A 24558-nucleotide genomic window follows, 5' to 3' on the forward strand; every position below is an offset into this window, starting at 1 on the left:
TTAATTCCTTCTGGAGGGACTCAAAATTTCTTCAAGACTTGCAGGGAAAACTGACAAGTTATGTGACTCAGCTACATCAGAAAGAAGGGCCACCCGTCTCAGTCCCGGAGAAGCAAGCTCTCAGGATGGAGTCCTAGAGGGGCCAGCCAGACTCTTTCCCGACCCCTGATGCACACAGGACAGATGGCCCCAGACCTGCCCAGGAGGTGCTCCTCATTTGACACCACATCAGAAGAAGGGATGGGGAGCCCAGACAGCACCACCAAAAGTCAGGAACAGGACACCAGCCGTCAGGTGCCTGGGCAGGGGTAAGCATGGGGAGAGGAGAGAGGATGATCAACAAGGGAGAAAGCAGCACCCAGGCCTCCTTCGAGGGGTGGGGGGCAGAAATGGGGCAGTCATAAAATGCAGGGTTGTCTCCAGGGCACCTTCTTTATGCAACCCCTGGGTGGGTGGGGGGGTACCTTAAGGAGGCACATCAGAAGAAACCTGGTTGATACAAAGCTCTCTTCCCCTCAAGCTCACCTGGAGTCTCTCCAAATAGATGACTACTAACAAATTTGCACCCAGGAAATGCTATCATCGCCCCATCAATTTGTCCAGTGGCCTGTTTACATAAATACACTGTGTTCTTTGTGTGAACAGGAATAATGATGCTAAGATTATAAAAATCAGTCATCCAAAATTATTTGCAGAGTGGTAAGCAAGCAGGGTTCTGGCAATGGAAGTCTCAAAGGTCCTTTCATTAAATATTAACTCTTACTTGTGAGAGGTAGAGCTGATTGGGGGCAGCAGGGACTGGAAAATGTGAGAGGATCCCCAAACTTGACAGGGCCAGCCCCAGGGAGAGTCATGTAGCTCCAGAGCTGGGCCAGGCCTAATGAGCCAGGAATTGGCATTTCTGCAAATATGTTCCTTTCTAAAAGGAGAACTCATTATTCTAGAAATTGCATTTCTGAATTCATGAAGGTAAAATTACACCAATTAAGAATCATGCCTTTTCTTCTCCAAATGAATAGAAGCTCAAAATACTGCCAAACAAAATCCTGGGTCAAACTCCATGAAAAAATATACCTTATTACCAGAAACACACACAGATGTGAAAAAACAATAACTGGTAACATGCCTTTACTTAACATTCTATGCCTGATCATGATCAAGTATCATTTATCCATTCACTCTTTCATCCATTAGTTCGTTCGTTCCATTCATTCATTCATTCATTCATTCATTCATTCAACAAATGTCTGTGAAACAGAGGGCCCTGTGGTAAGGGTTAAGGAAGCCAAGGTCCCAGCCCTGAATGAACTCCCAGTCCAGTTTACTGATGATACCTTCACATGTTAGTATGTTTTGGGGAGAAAAAGGAAGAGGGGTAAAAAGAGCAGCAAAGAACAAGATCAGATGACCTCAAAGCCACAACCTATATATCCCACACCAACAACTCCTCATTCTCCAAAAGCACTATTATGTTACGTTCTGCAGAAAAAGAAAATGCCCTGCCCATCTTTTGTCTATGGGCACAAAAGTGACTCTTGCACTCGAGCTGCCCTGCCTGGTGGGCGTGTCCCTGGATACATCATAAGTCACTCTCTGTGACATATGTCTGCACATTTATTGAATGGATCATCATTTTCTGGGGACTACCATGTGCCAGGCACTACACTCTGCATGGATGAGCATCCCTTAATCCTCAAGGAACCCTACGAAGCTGGTACGATTTTTGCAGTCAAATGCTCTATCCCACTTAGGGGTATGATTTTTAATCCTATTTCACAGATGAGCAAACTAAGCCACAAAGGATAAACTGGTGTCCAAGGTCACAGAGGGCCGACACCTAAATCCAGGCTCCTCCGCATGGTGATCCCCAGGGCCTCCTGCTCTAATTGCTGGCCTTACGTCACAGTCTCCACTCTAAACTGTGAGGACACTGAAGGCCAGGACTGAGTCAGGTTCATTGCCACCTCCCCGGCGCCTTGCAGAGGGACCACCACACAGCAGGCACTTAGCGAATGGTCACAAAGTGGATAATAAGGATGCAAGTAACAGAACAAGCCAGTAGGTGAATGTTGCCCAACTCCATGCTGAACCCTCAGCTGGGTCACAGAGTAGAAAATAGCAACATCCAAATGAAATTCAAGCGAAAAAGTCTCCCAAGTTTGCTTATTATGAAGATGTTTGCTTTATTATCCATGCTTTTAAAGCATTTTTGCAACTGTTCTCTTTTTAAAAGATGTTTCTTTTGAGAGAAAGACTGCATGTGCAAGGGCACATGTGTGCAAGTGGTGGCGGGGGGGGGGGGGGGGGGCGGGGAGGGAGAGAGAATCCCAAGCAGGCTCTGGGCTGTCAGCGCAGATCCCGACCCAAGGCTTGATCTCACAAATCATGAGATCATGTCTTGAGCCAAAATCAAGAGCCGGATGCTTAACTGACTGAGCCACCCAGGCACCCCACAAGTGTTCTCTTTTAAAATGACTCACTTAAACTAATACCTGGCTGGAGTAAAACAACAGCCATAGCAACGTGGCCGGCAAAAACACATCTGCCCAGATGGGTATGCCTCACTTTAAGAAAAACCGGGATAGAAATCCCATACATCTATGTAGAAATATATGCAGGGAAAGGCACTCGAATTATAAAAAGGATTCACCATACATTCCCTCCAAATAGCCTGTTGCCTTGGAAATTTCGGTTTTAAATGTCTAATTTCAACACTTTCCAAAAAAGAAATCTTTTTAACTTCTATCCATCATGAGGAAAAATGACCCGTCAGTTTCAGTTACTAAGAAGCATACGTGGTTTCATGTTATAAGCGTCTAGGCCAATATGTGAAATTTATAGGTACATCTGGCTGCGACTACATTCCAGAAGATGTAACCCCACTAACCCCACTAACTGAGGACCATTACACACGACACACTTAGGTCTCATTTCAGGGAATCTACCTCAACAGAGCAAACAAAAAATTCAAAGCCTTTCCACTTTCAGTCAATGGCTCAGATAAGAATAGATCCCCATTTTAGGAACTTATCTTTATTATTATAGCCACGAGGGTCAGACCAGCAGAACCATTCATTATGATATTTTCTCAGACTATAATTAAATTCATCTTATTGACATGAATATTCATACTCCTGCATAATTGTTGGTATAAAAGTAAGCATGAATGTCAGTCTTCTCTCCCAAGGAAATTAGCATCTGAAACATTTCTATGGAGGAACAAAGCTACCTAAAATGATGAATGAATGCTTTCCTTTCTGGGAATACAGGAACTAACGGGCAATTATTCTTCCTGAGGCATCTCCAGGAAAGCAGCATTCACCCCTGCCCAAGGCTTCAGGCACGAGGTCTGTCTCTGTCTGCTGGGCGAGCCTTGGACTGCGGGCTGAGAGGGTCTTCCTGGTCTCTGGCATCTGAAAGGCCAAAAAATTGTCTTGCTTCTGTTACTATTCCAATCAGACAGGACACCACGAAGCCTGAAGTTTGCTTGTTTTATTTAACACAAGAGGGACTGCTGGCCTTTTACCCTGCCATAGGTACAGGCTACTGGGAAGATGGGAGGAGAGGCTGCAGACTATCGAGTTATTTGAAAACACGCAAGGATATCCGGGCATTCTGAGAAGATTTGTTGAAATGCCTCTGTTTGGTTCCTGCCCCTGCTTTAAGGGTGTATGTGGAAAACCGCTGATCAGTAAGGCCACCACCACCGCCGCACAAAATACTGCCAGGAGGCTCTGTGACCAAACAGGTCAGTGTCAGTACCACAGCTTAAGTGGGAACAGAGCTACTGCTAGGAGCTGGTAAGACCACTTAGTATGTGCACTGGCTTTCTGTTTACGCACTGACTGGCAGGGAGAAGAGTCCACAGGTTTAAATAAGACCCTCTATTAAAGCAGTGCCTCCACTGGGTGATCACAGACTCTTAAGAATGAAGACTTGATACAACTGGGGGAAGGACTCCCTTCACCCACCTTTCGCCGGCTTAGCCAAACATTCCTTTGGCAAAGGGGAAAAGAAGGGTGGAATTTTAGAAGGGGATACTCAGAAGCTGTTACTAAGTACCTGCTCTGCTCCAGGACTCCTGTTGGCTTAGGGCCAGAGTGTGCATTCTCAGAGGGGGCAACATTTCTCTTCCAAGGGGTAAAGTGATTTTTGAGGGATAAAAAACGTCTTACTCTTGTTAGGTACAAATCTCAACTATACATATAGGACATAGATACATGGTATATTTGTGGTACTGAAATTCCAGGGAGGGAGGAAATTAGCAGACAAGAGTCTAGAAAGTCTCCTCAGGAGAGTGAAAATGGAAAAACTGTGGAGAAACACTGGTATAGACTAAGGAATAGGCAAAAATTCTTAGCTTCATGGCGCTAATATTCTACTTGTAGAAGACAGATGACAAATAATATGTATAACATATGCTTTATTAAGTGTAAGTATTATGGAGAAAAATGAAGCAGGGACAGGAAGTCAAGTCTGGCCAGGAAGGGACAGAAGATAGAAACCGGAGAAAATGACCATTTCCATTAATTAATTTCTCAATTTTCCTCCCAATCATGGCTGCTAATAAGATCTGTGACTTCAATATGAGAAAAAAAAAGAAATTTTGATGACAAATTAAAAAAGCAGCCCCCATAACCAAGGGTAGCCCATTACAGAGTACATAATGTGCTATAATACAGAAATTAAAAAAGTAAAAAGTATGATGATCAAACAAGAGATTTCTATATTGTACGGGTGAAGGAAGGGGCTGTCCCTAAACATTGAAAAACAGCACGAAATTCTTAATGACATCATTTTTAAACACCACCTTTGATGACATATTTCCAGCAATTCACACGTGTCCTTTAATTTTCTTTTTCCTCCCAACTGAACACTCAGTTGACTGTTTTAATTCCAATGTCCATCCATTTGAGACTAATGATTGGCCATTTAGGGCATGCTTAATGATTCCTGATGTTATCTCCACATTTCTGACACCTAAACTTCAACACCATTATTCTCATTTTATCACAGGTGTTTATGAAATAATGAGCAAGAAAAAAATGCACTACAAGTTCAAAGAACGGCTCTAACATTCAAGTTGTACCAGCAAAGGTGATGATCCAAAAACATGAACTCTAAGAGTCCATGGCAGGCCCCCTCCCCACCAGAGCTCAGAACGCCTGTCTACCAGGGAACATCTGAAGAGTGATATAAGACTAGTCAACATAAGTACATCCATGGACATCATTTCATAATGTACTATATCACTTTGTCTATGCAAAAGTTGAATCTCAAGAAGTCTGAACTACCTTCGGGTAATACACCCACTGGATAGTAAAGCTTCCAGAGTCACTCCATGAAGTTTACTCCAGAAGGAATTTCCCCCGCTAACTAATAATGCCACAAAGTTTCCAACTTCCTATAACACTCCAACATCTTTCCAGATGCTAAACAAAGTTATTCTCCAAGGGAGCAACTGATGATTTGAAAGGAAGAACAGTACAGCTCAGCAATGTTTGTAGGCTAAGTTCAGCCTCCCAGTAGCTTTGCCACATCTTTTCTATGGGGAAATTAACAAGAAAAGCTCTCGGCTTAATATATTATTGGAACTTGGCTACAAGCTAATTGGGGAAGAGAAATCATAGGGAAATGCAGCCAGCTGCTGGATGTCTCCAACACAAATCTGGAAAATGGTGAGACACTTAGTGGACAGAGGATGGTTTAACATACAGGCAGGGTATAAGAGTACATGTGATTTACTATGTATTTAGCTACATTTTTCCCTCAGAGTAAGTGACACGCTTTCAAAGCACAGAATGCAAAATTGTGGCCCATGAGGAGGAACTAGCCAAATAGAAATCCTTAAAGAATTTTAGCTGGGAAAAGAAGCTGGTGTAAAAATCAAAAGGCCAGTTCATACCTGAGTCCCAAGGCACCCATCTACCTACAGACTTGAGAGCCAGCAAGAAACTTGAAAAGACCTCACCGATCACCCTAAAAGCAGCAAGCTGAGGTTCAGAAATTATCTCTGCTAAGCCTGATAAAAGAGTTATCTCACACATATGCCTTCATGTGAGTCTTCTAAATCTCAGCCCAGGTTTCTCCCCCACTCGCCCTTCAATACAATAAAATCATTACTGCTGCCTATTTATAACGAGATGAAAGTCCACAGAGAAACGTACAGGAAGCCCACGAGACCCCTGCCCCTCCCACAGTGCCGCCACAACCTGGGAAGACAATTAACCAGCTCACCCCTGCAGTTTTTAATGGCCCCAATCATAGGAGACCAGGAGAGCAGACCCAGCCCGATTTAACAGGCACTTGCTCACACGTGGTGCATTTCAAGTGTAAAACAGTTCACTTCATTTTCTTGGTTCCTGTTTGTGCTTCTAAAAGTATTCTTGGAGAGATCAAGGACCATTCTCCACCAAGAGCATGAAAGCTCTTCATGCTCAAGCCCTTTGCAGGGCTCTATGCCGCAACGTCTCAACTGAGCCGGCCCAAGAGCTAGAAGCAGCAAACACAGGTGTTGCTGAAAGCGCCCCTCCCCCTCTCACCAGCACCACCAAGGGCTGGTATGCAAACAGAGCGGGAGGATGTGCAGACACATGCTTCTTCAGACAAAGTGTGGACGTGTGCTCAGGCTCCATCTTGACCAAGTTACTTGCTATAAGCCTCACTGTGACTCCCTATGAAATGGGGATAGGAAAAGTACCCGACAGAGGTGATGGTGAGAATGAGATCATGTGCACAAGGCTGGGCAGTGCGATGGCACACAGAACCTGCTCAACAGTCGTTAGCTGTCAGCATCCGTATCACAATCAGGTACTAAGAGATACTGAAGAACTCCCAGGCCTTACTCAGCCCCCATCCGGGGGCTCCCTATGCTTACGTCCCTGCACAGAACTCTCTCTGAAAGGTTCAGACACATGCGCCCAGGCCCAAACACAAACCTGATCGTCCACTCGCTTGCATACGAAGGCATGGAGCATACAAGCATACAAGCATATCTGTGGGCTGAAGCAGGGGTTCCCAGCTTGACGGTGCACTGGTGTCACCTGGAAGGCTCCTGAAAATGCAGGTTTCGGGGCCCCATCCTCAGCGATGCTGCCTCGGTACGTCTGAGTTGGGACTCAAGAATTTGCATGTCTGATGTACCAATCCAAGGACCACATTTGGAGAACAAGCATGCCAAAGGAATGAGAAATAAGAAACAAGAATGGAAATAGGGGTAAATGAAAACAAAAACCACCTGTGAAAAGCTCAGACCCAAAGGGAGTCTAGAGCCCTTGATGGAACCAGGGGCCGGCCCCCAAGTGAGTAGCAAGAATGACTGCAGGCAGGGGTCCTCCCACTGTGGAGGCAGCCATGCAGCACTGACCCAAGGCCACAGCCCAACAGGGCCATCCAGAGGGGTGGGCATCTGACAATGAGACCAGCGGTGGGACGTACACCATCCCGCTCAGTCACTGTGAATGCAATGCTGCAGCCAAAAGCCTGCTCACAGGGAGACTGATGGGCATATTTCATGCTAATTCTTCTGGAGTGGGGAGGCTTTTATTCTCCTCATGTCAAGAAGAAAATGATGGCAGACATTTCCGGTAGAAATGCCACCGCATTCTTTATAATGTCATTCAGCTGCTGCAGAATTAAACTACTGACCAAATGAATCTGTTTACCGAACAAACTGTGGCTTGATCTTCTTGCCCTGAGGGCTGAAGTGTCATGCTGCCCAGGCATCCACATTTATTCTAAGGGATGTCAGACCACGAAGCACCGTATACACAGGCGGGGGCTTTAATGCTATGGGAGGAAGCCACGCCAAGGGTTGTCACCTACTCCAGCATGCTCGCCCTTTCTAGGGCTCCCCATTTCCCTCAGGGTTATGTCTGTTCAAAGCCTCTAGCACGGTGCATGACTCCTTATTTCCATAGCTTCACAGGTCCTCGGCTTGCATTCCCTGAGCACAGGCACCTGCACCCAAGGGCTCAGGACTCCTTTATCTCTGGGCCTTTGCTCGAGCCGTTCCCTCTGCCTGGAGCACTGTCTTCTCCTGCCTCCTCCATATGTTTAACTCCTATCCATCTTTCTATTATCAGGTTAAAGATCACCACGGTGTGCCCAAACAGTATCTGCTATGGACTGAATTGTGTCCCCATCCTGAAAAAAAAAAAAAAAAGAAAAAAGAAAAAAAACACCTCCTACGTTGACGCCCTAACTGCCAATATGGGAGCATGTGGAGGTGGGGCCTTGGGAGGTAATGAGGATTATTAGATGAGGCCATGAGGGTGGAGCCCCCTAGTGGGATCAGTGCCCTTATAAGAAGGGGAAGAGCCAAGTCTCTGCCATGTGAGGCCAGCAAGAAGGAGGCCACCTGCAGGCCAGGAGGAGACCTCTCACCAGAAATCCAATCTGCAGTCATCCTGGTCTCAGACATCCAGCCTCCAGAACTGTGAAATCGAAGTGTCTGTTGTCTACGGTATTTTGTTACAGCAGCCTGAGCTGACTAATGTAGTGCTCCTCTAGCTCCCATTCACAGCATTCATGGTTTTGAGAAGAGTATGTATCCAGATCATAAGGTCTGTGAGGCCAAGAGACATTTACTGACCAGAGTATCTGGAGAACGTAGTAAAGCTTTGAAATAGGTGTAGTTAAGTGCTGAGCAAACATTTACAAATGAGTGCATAAATGAACGAATGAATGAATGAACGAACGAACGAACGAAGAAGCAAGTGAACGAACAGTGAGCAACTGCCTGCCTCTTTCAGGTCCTCCCTTGATCCATCTGCAAAATGAGGCATTCTGACGGAGGACTTTTCACAAAATTTGCAATCGGGGACACAGCAGGGACTCCAGAACAGCCGCAAAGCATGAAGCTCAGAGCGTGTAGGGAATCAGAAGAACCTGCTCCAGGCCACTTCTGGGCTCTGGGAGCTACTCAGCTTTGAAGGCAGTGCTGGACTCTGAAAGCAGAGCCCTCAAAGCGGGGACCCCACCAACCTGGGCTTCCAAGGAAGAGTTTCAAAAACCTTGTAGAAACAAGGGCTAGGCTAACCTTAGAAATTCTGCTCTAATCAGTTACATGTACTAGATTCCAGGTGAAATTTCATTTGACAGAAAAATAGATTTTACTGCTTGCCAAAAAGATGAAATGCACTCTGAAACTCATGGTTATTTTCTAATGCTTCAGTTCCACTCAGTCCCAGTGGCCTTGTCTCTGCAGAAGAACTTTCCAAGGAGAGCAAATTGAATTGTTTGCTGTATTATGATTTACACCAGCTCATTTCGTAGGGTCTTGAAATCCTAGTGACCCGCTGGTTCTGGTATGATCAGAATAAAATAAGAGTCTTTGGACATTAGTCCTCTATGGCCCAACTCGGTGTCTGCTGTTGAGGTGCACAGAGGAGCCCAAGGGCCTTCCATTTTGGTTTAAGGAACGAGTCAACCAGTAGGCCAGTGTCTATACCGTCAGGGAACATAGGCCATGACCCGAACCCAGTGGCTCTCTTTGAAGAAAAGACCCATGTCTGCAGAACAGAGCCTCGGATTTTGCCAACAGACCCGAGGGCAAGTTACCACAGGGCTCCTATGAGCAAAGCAACAGCCAACACTACCATTGTGTCTAGGTTACAGACCACGAGAGCAGATTTGTGACATCAGAGCATGCGTCTCAGACCCTGCCATCCTCTAGGTCTTTGCTGTCCTCCTCCCTGAGGACTCCCGTGGTGAACAGGGGCTGCTGGGAGGCGGATACACCTATGAACAGAAACCACAAAACTCCGCCATCTGGATATTTCCCCACCCATCCCTGACACAGGACTGGTGTGAATCCCACACCCTGAACAGAACTGATGAAACCGAACGGCAATGATGAGCAAAGCCAGTCTGGTTCCATTTTCTCACTCTTCCCCCTTCGGTTCTCAGCAGAGAGAAATGGGACCTGCTTTCAGACCGCTGCCAGTTGACCCGAGAAACGCTGAATGACTCAAACAAGCACAGGGCCTCACAAATGGTACGTGGCAGGTCAAAGTGCAGAGAAGGCTCTGGCCAACATCCATGACCCAGTTGGCTGCAGCAGCACACTCTCTGTAAACATGGCTCCCGAGCCCTCCCGTGAGACCTCTGACCTTACATGCCTCTTGGCACCTCTTGGCAAGACCCCATCCAGTAAGTGAGAGAAACACTAGTCATCTTGAGAATAGCACTTGCATGCTATTTAAGTCGAACTGTGGTACAAAAGTGCAAAGATTTTTAAAAAACATCACCTCCAGGAACATTTTAAATATGTTGTGCCGAGGGGCAGAAAGTTTATACAAATATTATGTTTTCAGTTTAATTACTACATAGCAGCTCTTGCCCAGGTTATGGATTTACCTCAGAGCCACGTCAGAATTTAGGAACACTCTGCATATACCTCTGCAATCACTCATAGGTCTCCATATACCAACTCACTGAGACTTAGCCTGGGTGATGGCATCAATCTCTCCAACAAGATGGGCTCATACGCTGCAAATAAACGCAATGGGAGCCATCCAGGCAGCACCACACCAGACTTTCTTCATTCGGACTGGGGGGACTCCTGATGAGGCTGGAGCTGCCCCTGGAGACGCACCTCATCCTCCCTAGACACAAAGGGAATCCTCGGCTGACCTAGTCTAGGAAATAGCAGGAAACTCAAAGAACAAAAAAGAATAATGCATGTATTTTGACCTCTCCTCCTAAAGTTAAGAGCAGTAAGCTACAGGAAGAACAAAGAAAGAAAAGAACAGATATCGATCTTTGGGAGAGTATGACTCAGGACACCTAAATGCCTGTGAAAGAAACTCGCCATGAACCAGCCAAGCGAAGGAACGCATCTTACTAGCTCATATCAGCCAACAGCTCAATGGGTGCCCAGTCTTGAGGCTGACCAGGAGCAGGGACTGGTCTACCACTAGGTCATGAAAACGCAACCTCTGATAGCTCCCAGGCCCCCGATGTCGCCAGAGTGAAGGAACAGAGTGCACGGGAAGATGACACTCTCATCTGAATCACAAGGTGACCAGAGGAAACAGGCACATCTCCTAGAAAGGCAGGTGGCTATTGTTTGGGCAGAAAAAATAAGCGATCTAGCACAGAGAGCTCAGATAAAGACACCGCAGGCTGAGAGCAACCTTGTCACTGTTACAGGGTGGCAGGCAATGAAGACCGCCTCTGGACCCTGAAGGAAAGGCAGTCTGCGACTACCCAGTGTTCTGCTCCTGCAAAAGGACAGAAGCACATGCAATGGTCAGGACTGATCAAAGACAGGACCAGATCCTCTGGACCCTGAGCTCTCCCCTTCTTTCTTTATATGCAATTATCTATTGGCATCCCTCCAGTTACCGTCTAAGAGCAGCTAAGAGCTGCTGAAGGCACATAGGAAGCAAGTTTGGTGACGTCCCATGAGCAGCAAGCTTCTGAAATATTGTGCAAGAGCCTTGTCTCAAACCAACAGTGTCTCAGAAGAAAGGCCCAGTCAGAGAAAGATCTTCAAGGGGTTCTCCTTGGAAAGAAAAGGGTTGCCCCACAAAATGCAAAATGGACCATAGGATAAAACACCAAGAGTTTAAAACACACACACACACACACACCAAACCTTTGCAGTCTTCATCATCTACTAAAAAGCAAACATATGGGTCATGTTTATTTTATTCTTTGGGCTTATTTAGAAATTCCAACTACAGTAAATCTTCAGTACTCTTGCAAGAAAAAAATAAAAGACGCTTCATTTGTGAAATTACTTTTGGTAGTATCATTACCTGATTAGATCAGAATAAAGCTCATAAATGAATTAATTTCTAGTAATCTATCAACTTTGAGACAGGAATTTTAGCTGGTGTACCCCACAATCCTTTTCTGTGTATTTTTCTGAACATTTCAGAGGAGGGCCTGTTTAATCATTTTTAATATCAAAATATATTAAATCTGATTCTACCACATCATGTACCTTTTTACACTGAAATTTTTATTGAGAGCACTGTAGATTCACACACAGTAGTAAGAAATATTCCAGACAGATCCCTTTATCCAATCTCACCAAATGGTAACATCATCTATGCTAACTGCAATGCAAAAGTACAGTACAATATCACAACCAGATCTTCATATAGACACAATCCATTCATCTTATTTGGCTTTTACCAACTATACTTGCACTGTATGTGTGAACACGTGTGTGTAGGGGTTTAGTTCTGTATGATTTCATCACGTGTCAGTTCGTGTTCTACCAAATACAAAGCCAAAATACAAAACAGTTCCGTTACCACAAGGACCCCTGGTATCTCCCATTTATAATCACACCCTCCTCCCTCCTAACCATCCTTAGCCCTCTAACATCACTAACCACTGACAACAACTAATCTTTCACTCAACTTCTAAATTTGTGGCATTTTTAAAATGTTATCCAATTGGAACTGTATACAGCATGTAACCTCTTAGTGCTGGCTTTTTCACTCAGCAAAGCCCTGGAGATTTTATCTCCATCACTTCACGTATCAATAGTGCAGGGCTATTTCATTCCATGATACGCATGTACCACAGTTTAGCCAAATGCACCCCCTGAATTCTGGCCTGATTCCAATTTTTAACTATTATAGACAGAGGTGCTATGGACATTTGTCTGTACACCTTAAACTTGCACAATGTTAGATACCAATTATATCTCAATAAACCCGGGAGGGAGGGACTTAAGTGGCTCAGTCAAACATCTGACTCTTGATTTCAGCTCAGGTCACGATGTCACAGTTTGTGAGTTCAAGCCCCGTATCAGGCTCTGTGCTGACAGTGCAGAGCCTGCTTGGGATTCTCGGTCTCCCTCTCTCTCTTCCCCTCCATGCTTACTCTCTCTCTCTCTCTCTCTCTCTCAAAAATAAAATAAACATTAAAAATAATATTTTAAATAAAAAAAAAGGCCTGGGAGAAAAGTAAAGAAAAAAGAATACAAGAAAAGTTTGGCAGCACTCGTCTGGCCATTTAGCAACTAGTATGGTTCGGGGCGCCTGGTGGCTCAGTTGGTAAAGCGTCCAACTCTGGCTCAGGTCATGATCTCGCAGTTCATGAGTTTGAGCCCCAAGTCATGCTCTATGCTAGCAGCTCAGAGCCTGGGGCCTGCTTCGGATTCTGTCTCTCTTTCTCTCTCTCTCTCTCTCTGCCCCTCCCCCCACTCACACACGTGTGCACTCTCTAAACTAAATAAAAACATTAAAAAAAATTTTTTTAAAGAAACTGGTATTTTTTCCTGTATGTGAGCTGTATGGTATATTTTGTGTTCAAAAAGTCAATGGCTATAAAATTTATTTAACTTTGATTACGTCCTATGCATTTCAGTCTTAGTCATTCACATAAAACAATCTCCTATGTTTAAAAGAAATTTGTGTCCAGGCTTTGGTATGAAGGTAAGTTTTCATTTTTCTGGGATAAATGCCCAAGAGTGCCTTTGCTGGGTTGCACGGCACTTGCAGGCCAGAGCAACTCTAGCATTTTACATTTCCACAAGTTACTACGAGCGACTCAGTTTCCCACATCCTCACCAGCTATTTTTCATTTCAGCCACTCTTACGGCTGTGTGGTAATATCTCGTCGCCACTTTAATTTGCATTTCCGTGATGAGTAACGACACTGAACTCATTTCATGGGGCTATTTTCCATCATACGCAGACTCTTTCCTTAGTGAAATAACCCTCCATGGCTTTTGTCCACTCTATGATTGGTTTGTCTCCTTACTCTTGAATTGTGCGAGATAATTTGGTATTCTAGATACTCGTCCTGTGTTGGAACTGTCACGTGTTAGTATTTCCAGTCTGGAACTTCTTTTTGCACCTTCTTAACAGGGTTCTTCACAGACCGCATGATTTTAGCATTTTGAAGTCCAATTTACCCACTTCTCTTTTAGGGATCATACATTTGTTGTCAAGTCCCAGAATTCTTTGTCTAACCCTAGATCACGAAGATTTGGTTTTTTTTTTTTCCTAAAAGTTTTACAGTTTTACACTGAAGTCTGTGATCCTTTTAAGGGAGCTTTTATATAAGGTACAAGGTTTCAGGTGAGGTCTCTTTGTTTGCCTATGGACGTCCAACTGCTTCTGCATCGTTTTTAGCCAAGGCCAGTTTTCTTCCCTGGAGATGCTTTTGCACCTTTGACAAAAATCACTTGCGCTTACTTCCCTGGTTCTGTTTCCAGGCTCTCTATTCTGTTCCATTGATCCACGTGTCTGTTCCCCTGCCAATATCACACTGTCTTGATTACTATAGCTATATAGTAAGCCTTAATATAAGGTAGACTTCCTCCTGCTCTTTTATCTTTGTCAAGATCATTTTAGCTATTTGAGGGCCCATGCCTTTCCCCATAAATTTCAGAATAACCTTCTTTGTGCCTATGAAAACCTTGCTGGAACTTTGATAGGAATTTCTTTCAAACTGTGTGTCAGTTTGGGACATCTTTACTATATGTTAAGTCTCCCAATGAATGAACAAGATCTATCTTTCTATTAATTTAAGTCTTACTTCCAAGTAGTATTCCATCGTATATATAAACAACATCTTCTTTATCCATTCATCAGTTGATGGACATTCAGGCAATGAGAAAGAATGCAATCTGGCCATTTGCAGCAACGTGGACGGAACTGGAGGGTATTATGCTAAGTGAAATAAGTCAGGCAGAGAAAGACAGATACCATATGTTTTCACTCATATGTGGATCTTGAGAAGCTTAACAGAAGACCATGAGGAAGGGGAAGGGGGAAAAAGTTACAGAGAGGGAGGGAGGCAAACCATAAGAGACTCCCAAGGACGGAGAAAAAACTGAGGGTTGATGGGGGGTGAGGGAGGGGGGAAGTGGGTGATGGGCATGGAGGAGGGCACTTGTTGGGATAAGCACTGGGTGTTGTATGGAAACTAATTTGACAATAAATTATATTTTAAAAATAAATGAGGGGCACCTGGGTGGCTCAGTCCGTTAAGCAGCCGACTTCAGCTCAGGTCATGATCTCACAGTCCGTGAGTTCAAGCCCCGCGTTGGGCTCTGTGCTGACAGCTTGGAGCCTGGAGCCTGCTTCGGATTCTGTGTCTCCCTCTCTCTCTGACCCTCCCCCGTTCATGCTCTGTCTCTCTCTGTCTCAAAAATAAATAAACGTTAAAAAAAATTAAAAAAAAATAAATGAAATGAAAATACAATACAATAAAATAAAATAAAATAAAATAAAATAAAATAAAATAAAATAAAATAAAATAAAATAAAATAAAATTTTGATGATCCAAACAAAAAAAATAATTTAGGTCTTATTTGATTTCTTTCATCAAAGTTCTGTAATATTTAAAATACAGATCCTGGGGCGCCTGGGTGGCGCAGTCGGTTAAGCGTCCGACTTCAGCCAGGTCACGATCTCGCGGTCCGTGAGTTCGAGCCCCGCGTCAGGCTCTGGGCTGATGGCTCAGAGCCTGGAGCCTGTTTCTGATTCTGTGTCTCCCTCTCTCTCTGCCCCTCCCCCGTTCATACTCTGTCTCTCTCTGTCCCAAAAATAAATAAACGTTGAAAAAATTTAAATAAAATACAGATCCTATATATGGTTTAAGTTATACCTAAGTATTTCATTTTCTTTGGAGTGATCATAAATGGTGTTTTTAATTTGACTTCTCACTTATGCATTGCTAGTATACAGAAGTATGATTGATTTGATGTTTCTGTATTCATCTTGTATAACTTTGACCTTGCAGAGCTTCCTTACTTTTCCCAGAAGGCATTTTTTTTCTTTTGTTAAGTTCTAGGCGTTTTCTACATAGGCAACCACGTCATCTACAAGTGAAGTGTGGCATTCCTTACCAATGCCTTTATTTCTTTTTCTCATCGTATTGCAGTAACTAGAACTTCCAGTTCTTTGTTGACTAAGAGGGGTGTGAGCAGATTTCTTTGCCTCATTCCTCTAAACAAGCATTCCCCCCCCCCCCATTCCAAGGCAACTGGTGTCTGTTGGCTGAGGAGAATTGGCTCCATGAAGAGATGTCCCCGAAGGTTCGGCAGGCCTCCCCAAGCTGCCCAGGTGTCTCAGGGAAGGAGAGGGGAAGGAAGAGGAGTCTCGGGCTCACAGAGACAAAGCAGCTTCCCAGACTGGATCACCTGTTGTGTGGGGGCCTCTTTTGCTGGTGTCTCCCTGCCCCAGACACCCTGGTATCTCTCATGGGGAACAGTAATCTCAGACCAACAGGGAATAGAAACGCTTGCCGTGACCACCGTTCTCAGTGGAGCCAAGTTGCTGGGTTCACTACTATTATTTTCAGGACTCCTATTTTATCAAGACAGGGATGAGCCTGGGCTGCTTTCCGATGCTAAGTTCTAAGTCAGGAAACACCATTCTGTTAGGTCTGTGGAGGGGGGGAAGGGGGTGGTGGCAGAGAAGATGCCCTGCTGCTGTGCTATCCTTCCAGTCCTGGCACCCCAAATCCAATCACCTTTCTCTTACCACCTTCCAGAGTTATCCTTTGGTTACCTCTTGTGCTATTCCCAGGGCTTACTGTCATACTTTGCCAGGAGGTGCAAGGAAAAGCAACTTTAGGCCATCTTGTCCACATGAGAAGTTGCACCAAATACCTTTCTGTTTAAAAGTGAGAGGGAATGAAATCTTTCCTTCAGCAGAATTCCAAGTAATTTATGTAGATCCTGCTTCCTCCGGGGAGGGGGGAGAGGGGTAGAGCTCGATTCCTGGCTTTCCCTCTTGAAGGCGGGCTAGATGCAGTGACTTGCTTCCAAAAAAAAAAAGTAGGGAAAAGGTAAAGTAGTAGCTTTACAGAGGACAGAACCACTCGTAGAAACCAAGCAATGAAAAGTGTGGAATTTTGCTAACAGTTCGTTGCCAATACCAGTGTGAGTTTTGACAAATGTACTATATAGTAACATGAGATGGTATGAATGGGTCAAACTGAGTGATAGATACACGAGAAGCCTCTCTAGGTGCATCTGGGCAACTTTTCTATAAATCTAAAAGTGTTCCCAAGCAAAAGCTCATTTTTAAAAAGTTAAATGAAAAATAATCCTATTCCCAGATACCAAACATATTTCCAACAAAAATCTCTGATCGCACAGTTAAGATATCTTTTACTTTAGGGCAGACAGGGCAATGACATTAAAGGGCTTTAGGGCCAATACTGCTGACCTGGAAGTGTTAAGCACCTATCATCCCATCGCAGAGACAGCATGGCTACTAAGGTGAATAAAGAGTGAGCTATTTGCGTCTGCCTTCAAGGAGGCAGTGATCTGGAGATCAGATATATGGCGCTGAATCACTGACTAAAGGGGGGCTGAGGCCCACGGCAAGATCCAGGGTCACTCCGTCTTCCCTGTATGAGTTTCTCGGTGTCAAGGGAGATATGCTATGGAACGCTATAAGGAATCCTGAAATATCCAGACAAGGGAGCCGTGGCCAAGCAATGTGCCCTGCTGGATGACACGTATCAACCTGCAGCGGGACTGCGTCACTCACAAAATAACAGCAGATACCTGGGTGTTTGTGTCCAGACTACCATCATCATAACTGCCATGTGATCAGTTGTCATTATCTGCAAATGAACCACAGGCAGACCTTCAATAAAGTAACTGCACCTGAAACCCGAAAGCCTTATTTAAGCCATGGCTTTCAACCTGACCCTTGATAACAGCAGTGATGGCAACTGCTACGAGGAACGTTCCAGAAGAATTAAGTGTGGCTACACGTGGCAGGAATATGGGCAGAAAGATGCCTAGGTTGGAAGGCATGTGCACACGCAAGATGTTTGTGGGTGTGCATGTGTGTGCAAGGCTGCTAGATACACGTCTATGGGAAGATACCGGTGCGTGTAAAAATTTATGAGGAAGATACCGGTGCGTGTAAAAATTTATGACAGGTGTACGGGTGCCAAAGAATGGCAGGCAGCTGAAAATTTCTGTGTCCTTCTACCTAAGAGTAGTGTGGATGTGTTGCTCGAAGTGTAGAGGTGTCTGTGTGTGAGTGTGCAAGGGGGGACGTGCAAGCAACACAGGAAGCAACCACAGGTGGCTCTGTGTATGATCATCAGGACTGTAAAGGTCTGTGTGGACTACATACCTGAATACATGAGCCTATGTTTAAGGTTTCTCCTTTGGCTGAGGCCCTGGATAAATAAAGCTCTAATGACACTCCACAAGGTCAGTACCAGCCTCAGCCCCACAAAGAGGGGGCCCTTGTTCTGGCCTAGATGGGGTGGAGCTTCTGTGGGGCTTAGGAGACACACCTATCCAGAGCTCAGGCTTCCCCTTTCTACCCCCATGTGCTTGGTCCCTAAAACCAGTTTCCTGTTCAAATGGCCCTGAACCAACTTGCAGGCCTGTCGTCTGGGCCTTTCCTCCAGATCTGTCCTTTCAAGGTGGCCGGAGCTGCCAGTGAGGGCCCCCTCTGCTCAAGGAGAGACTCTAGGCCAGTGGTTGGCAGTGAGGAGGGGGTTTGAAGATCAGCCTTCAGACAACAAGGCGGGCGTCTGCAGGTGGGCATGCAAGGCCCTTGTGGAGCAAGATGAAGGGAGGCGGGAAGACAAGGCATGCTCCCGCCACGCAGCCACATCCCAGGTCACGATGACAGTTCACGTGTCAAGGGAGGGGGATCAAACACATGTTATTGTTAATGGCATGTTCATGTCATTATCCTACAACTTAATTATTTAGGGGATGTGAGCCTCCCCTTACACTCTTGCCGCAGGCCCCAGCTGTGCACACGTGTGTGTGTGTATGTGTGTGTGTGCGCGCGCGCGTGCGCGCTCGCGCATGCAACCTGCTGGAGCATCCGGGAGCCCCGCCCACCCCAGGTTCCAGGCCCTGGGCCACTCATCAGTGGAGATCAGCACTGGAGGTAAGGCCATTTCTGATCTGGCTGGGGGCAGGCATGCTTTCCTCAGACTTAGCTCACAGAGGGGTCTATCTTGCGCTCCCCGGAAAGTGATCTAGTTAGCATATCAATCCTAACCCAACACGCACGCACCAACACTGACCAGAGACGTGTCTACTAACCACAGAAATACGTCAGTCCAGAAACCCCTAGACCTGGGCAAGATACCCGACTACAATGAAGAGCTACTTTGAGCAAACAACACATGGTCACTGGTAAACCCACAGCATCCTCACAGCCCCAAACTGAAGCCACTCAGATCTAATTACTCTGGGGGTGACAACCAATGCAAGGACAAGAGGCACATTATCGAAAACCACTTTAGCGCTGCTCCAGCTCACAGCCACGCTGCCCTCGATAATGACTTTACCCAATTAGCTTGCAAGCAGTCTGCCTTTTGTAAATCAGCGATGCCAGGGAAATGAATTCTGCACCCGGAAGGGAAGGGCAAGCGACTGGCAACTGCATGGAAATCATTAATTGGCTTCAGCGTTTTAGGTTAAGTGAATTATCATTATTTCCTCTGTTTGGCGGCCCTGTGCGGAGATGAGGTCAAGTGGGCAGCCCACCATGATTTTCAGCATCTTCCTGGCATTCTCATTCCAGGAAATGTAACGAAGGCTTTGTGTGCCTGTCTGGGAGGCTGCCCTGAGGCCGCCGGGTCCCTGCCTTCCCAGCATCCACTTTTGGTTAGTCTCCGGAAGGTACATCATGCACAGGGGGCATGTGAAGAAAACACGCACATCTGTGAACGGCTCATACTCAGAAATGAAGTCTAATGAGTTGGCTTAAGACCTCTTGCCTGGACTGAGAGGGACATTTCACCAGCGTGTTTAATCGTCCCAAGTTCACAGAAAGCTAGGCTCAGCAAATATGCGCTTTTGTGAACAAGACACAAGGTGGGAAACAAATGATTTGCCCTTGTTTCTGGAGAGCAAATGGAGAAAGTAAAGAGTACTTCCCAGGATCCACTGGTGACAAATAGACTATGGAGCTGGCATAGCCACTACACAAACCCTGCAGAAGGGGAGAATAGTCTGTCGTTCTCAGGGCAGTGCTTCTCACTTGTAGTCCCTGTATGTCACCATCACCTGCAGGCCTTATTAAAACAGAGTTGGGCCTCATCCCTGGAGTTTCTGCTTCAGGAGATCTGGCAGGGGCTTGAGAATCTGCATTCTAATAAGTTCTAAGGTGATGCAGAGGTGGCTGGTCTGGGGACCATACCTAGAGGCGACTGCTTAAGGAAACCATTCCCTTAACTTCTAACTGCGTGTAACGACTCAAATTTGTTTAAAAAGTAATCAAGCATGTGGTTGAGATTATGGACACCGGGGTCAAGCACATCCAGGTTCAAAGTGTGATTCTATCCCTGACTGGCTGTGTGATCCCGGGCAAGTCAAGTTCACCTCTTCAAGTCAGTTTTCCCTTCTGTAAGTTAAAAGCAACTCCTCCCAGGGCCATATGGAGGACCAACATGAACGAACAAATGTAAATCCAACCTACCTACATATCCAGCTACTTCATCTGGTTAATAGTGATTTTTCTTGTTAGTTCTTATTAGTACTAATAAAATGTTAATAAATTATTTTCCAAACTTCACCTCCCCAAAGAGACAGACCTTATCTTTTTTTTTAAATATAATTTATTGTCAAATTGGTTTCCATACAACACCCAGTGCTCATCCTAACAAGTGCCCTCCTCTATGCCCATCACCCACTTTCCCCCTCCCCCACCCCCCCATCAACCCTCAGTTTGTTCTCCACCCTTAAGAGTCTCTTATGGTTTGCCTCCCTCCCTCTCTGTAAACTTTTTCCCCCTTCCCCTCCCCCATGGTCTTCTGTTAAGTTTCTCAAGATCCACACAAGAGTGAAAACGTATGATATCTGTCTTTCTCTGCCTGACTTATTTCACTTAGCATAATACCCTCCAGTTCCATCCACGTTGCTGCAAATGGCCAGACTGCATACTTTCTCATTGCCAAGTAGTATTCCATCCTATATATAAACCACATCTACTTTATCCATTCGTCAGGTATCTTAACAGTTTAAATTTTCATTCACATACGCGAACACACTCCTAAACAGTGCTTGAAACTAAATGGTCCTTTAAGACTAGACATGTTTCCTAAAATCATGTTCACAACATGAAATTATTTTAAAAACCCTCCTTCACATACAGTCTTTTAAATAAAGTTAGTGCAAAAACTCCTAACAATTATGCATAAAAGAAAACTCAAGGCCAATTTCATTCATGAATATAATGCAAACAGTGGCACAAAGAATCAAGAATCACAATAAAAGAATGTTACATCATGGCCAAGTGGAATTTATACTTGTAATGCACAGACCACTCAATAGTAGTAAATCCATTAAACTAGTTTATCATAATAAAGAGCTCAAGAGTAAAATCATGTAACCACCTAGACAGTGGAAAAGTACTGGATAAAATTCAACAACCATTCTTAATAACAACAACAAAAATCATTCAAACAAAAATAACTGTATACTTCTTTGACATGATAAAATGTATTTATCACAATCCCAAAGCCAGGATCATACTTAAAGATACAACACTAGAATACAAGCCGACAAGAACCAGGACTAAGAAGCGTGTTCCCTATCACCGTGGTTATTTTACATCCTATGAGAGGGAGCCAGGGCAGGCCTAAAGAAACATACAAAATGGAAAGAGGTCACATAAAAGTAGGACTATTTAAAGACAAGTTGATCAGGGCACCTGGCTGGCTCAGTCAGAAGAGTGCACAACTCTTGATCTTGGGGTTATGAGTTTGAGCCCCATGCTGAGTGTAGAGATTACTTAAATAAATAAACTTAATAAAAATAAAGACAAGTTGATCATATTCCAGGAAAGCCAAAACAACAATCAACTGAAAGCCACTGTCAAGCAAAAGACAACTCGGAAAGTTTAGCAAGATACAAAATTAACATGTAGACACTTACAGGTTCCTTATATACAAACCTCCACCAGTTAGGAGATATACTTAAAAAATTACATTATATGTAATATAAAATACCTTAATCATGGGGCACCTGGGTGGCTCAGTCAGTTAAGCGCCCGACTTCAGCTCAGGTCATGATCTCATGGTCTGTGAGTTTCAGCCCCGCGGCAGGCTCTGTGCTGACAGCTCAGAGCCTGGAGGCTCCTTCGGATTCTGTGTCTCCCTCTCTCTCTACCCCTCCCCCCCTCATGCTCTGTCTCTGTCTCAAAAATAAATAAACATTAAAAAATTGTTTTTAAAAAATAAAATACCTTAATAAAATAAAATACCACAATAATTAAAATACCAAGGAATTAACTAATTAATACATTTGCAAACCTTTAAGAAGAAAACCTTAAAACCCTTCTAACAGACATGAAAAAAGACCTGCACAGTTAGAAAGAGATACAATGTTCCTAGACAGGAAAACAGATTCACAAAGATGTCTACTTTTTCTTAAGGTCATTTATAAATGCAATGCTCTCTTAATGGAAATATCATTTTTAGTTTGGGAATTATACAAGTTGATAATTACGTATATTTAGAAAAAGATAAAAGACTATGAAGAAAAGGCCAAAACAACTTTAAAAAAGAAAAGGAATGAAAACTAGCAGTCCTGTCAGAGACATGAACATGTGACAAAGCTTTAATATTAACATCATGTAACAAAAACACAAAAAAACCAAAACAAAACAAAATTAAGATCATGTGTTACGGGCACTGGATTTGACTATGAACACAGACAAATGGATCAGAATACAAAGTCCAAAAATCAAAGCAAACTCAGTACACGGTAAAAGTGAGCATCTCTACTGTGTAGGGAAAATATATATTCACCTAGTGATGAACAGCATCTCAAAAAAAAAAATAGCATCTTAACTGAATAGCATCTCAAAAAAAAAATAGCATCTTAACTGAATAGCATCTCAAAAAAAAAAAAAAAAAAGAGATCACTTCTCTGTCTTAAAATACACACCAAAATAAATTCCCAGTATGTAAAACCAAGGTGGGAGAAAAAAAAAAAATAGGACAAAGTATTTATTAACCTGGAAGCAGAGAAGGCCTTTTGAGTCATGCCTAAAAATCGACAGATTTTTTAATCAAAGAAGCCACAAAAGCCAACACCAAGAAATACAAACACATAAAAATCAAACTTTAACCTAGCAATATATCATAAACAAAGTCTAAAGTTAAATGCCACCCCTGGGAATGTCTTATCTGCTTTCAAATTACAGGCAAAGTGCTAATATCTCTAATATATAAACAGCTTCTAGAAATTAACAAGTACAAGACATAGGACTTAACTAAAAAAAACGGGCAAAGGACTGGAATAGACCTATCTTTGGCAAGGCTGTCTGGACAAAGTTGTTCCCAAATACTTACCACTACGGAGGGGCAAGGCATAATCTGACAGCAGTCATCCAAATTATAAACGCATGTATCTTCTGATCCATCAAGTCGTCTTCTGGCAAGTTACCATCTGAAGAACGTGCACATGATGTGTGAAATGATACATGTACAAAATACTGGAAAACTCAAACGCCCATCAACAGGAATGGATTGAATCAATTATTTGTACACTGAAATACCACACAGCTTTAGAAGAAGAAGAGAGAACAATGATCTCTACATAGATACATGAAGACCTCCAAGATATACTGATGCCTGCAAAAAGCAGGGTAAGAACATTGCCTATAACAGGCTGTTACGTTTTAACAAAAGAAAACACAGAATACACATACACACGCTAAGTAACAAATGCTTAAAAACATTTCGGAAGGATACACAAGAGACCAATAACAGCGGTTATTGGGTAAGAAAATTGGGCACATGGAGACTTTTTACTGTATTCCTTGCTATTTATTTTCATTTCTGAAAACCATCTGAATGTATCGTCCTACTTAAAAACTAGATTGAAAAAACAAAGTAAACAACAAGAAATGTGACTGTTCTGCAGATATGCCCTGGGAGGTGCCTCACCCCACTTCCAGCTGAGCCCCTCAAGCTCCCCAGGGTCCTTGCCTGAGGACTTCTTTTTTCCGTAACAGCCAGCATCTGGGGAAAGCCTGTGAATACCACATCATCAGGAGCCCTTTTAAATCTCTCAAAGTTACAGTGCAACCCACCCAAAAGTCGAAAGCAGGCTAGGGTTGTATATTTTAAATTCATCACTTAGCGCCTCTATTTTCTTGTGTGTTCGGCCTCATTTTTCTAGTACCAAAGACATCATTAAGAAGGTGACTTTACAAAAATCAATAGAAAAAAGGTTAGTATCTAAACACAGACTGCCACATTCATAGGTGGGGACCGACCAGAACAAACTGGCTTGAAGCCTCTGAGATACTGGAAAACCCTCCATCTCCCTGGGTTACCAAAGACCCTAAACGAACCTGCCTAAGAAATGGTTCTGACCAAATCCACGATTACATCTCAACAGGAAGTCTGCAGGTAAATGCCATAACTTAATGGAGTGACGGTGCTGCTGATTCAATTTTCTGCTTGCATCCGTATCTGCTGAATCCCTTATTATGAATGAACAGGGCTGGCCTCAGGTATAAGACCCCTGGTCCTAATCACTGCGGCCACCAGAACTAATGACTGTAATGACTCGAAACTGATCAGCTAGAGGGCCGGCCTCCCCTGAGGCACCACTCTGTGGGCCTGCATTAA

The 24558-nt window shown here is 44.1% G+C and overlaps 1 protein-coding gene and 1 long non-coding RNA gene across 3 annotated transcripts in view; one reads left to right on the forward strand and one right to left on the reverse strand.

The window, feature by feature from the left end:
- Window positions 1–24558, reverse strand: part of SPOCK1 (SPARC (osteonectin), cwcv and kazal like domains proteoglycan 1) — a 516437-nt gene that overhangs the window by 231861 nt on the left and 260018 nt on the right. The gene's annotated exons all lie outside the window — the stretch shown is intronic.
- Window positions 1629–11743, forward strand: LOC123604119. Its single transcript, XR_006715229.1, has 2 exons — window positions 1629–1714; window positions 5017–11743. It is a non-coding gene; the product is annotated as an uncharacterized LOC123604119 (long non-coding RNA).

Source organism: Leopardus geoffroyi, chromosome A1, assembly GCF_018350155.1.
Source record: "Leopardus geoffroyi isolate Oge1 chromosome A1, O.geoffroyi_Oge1_pat1.0, whole genome shotgun sequence".
Classification (NCBI taxonomy): Eukaryota; Metazoa; Chordata; class Mammalia; order Carnivora; family Felidae; genus Leopardus; species Leopardus geoffroyi.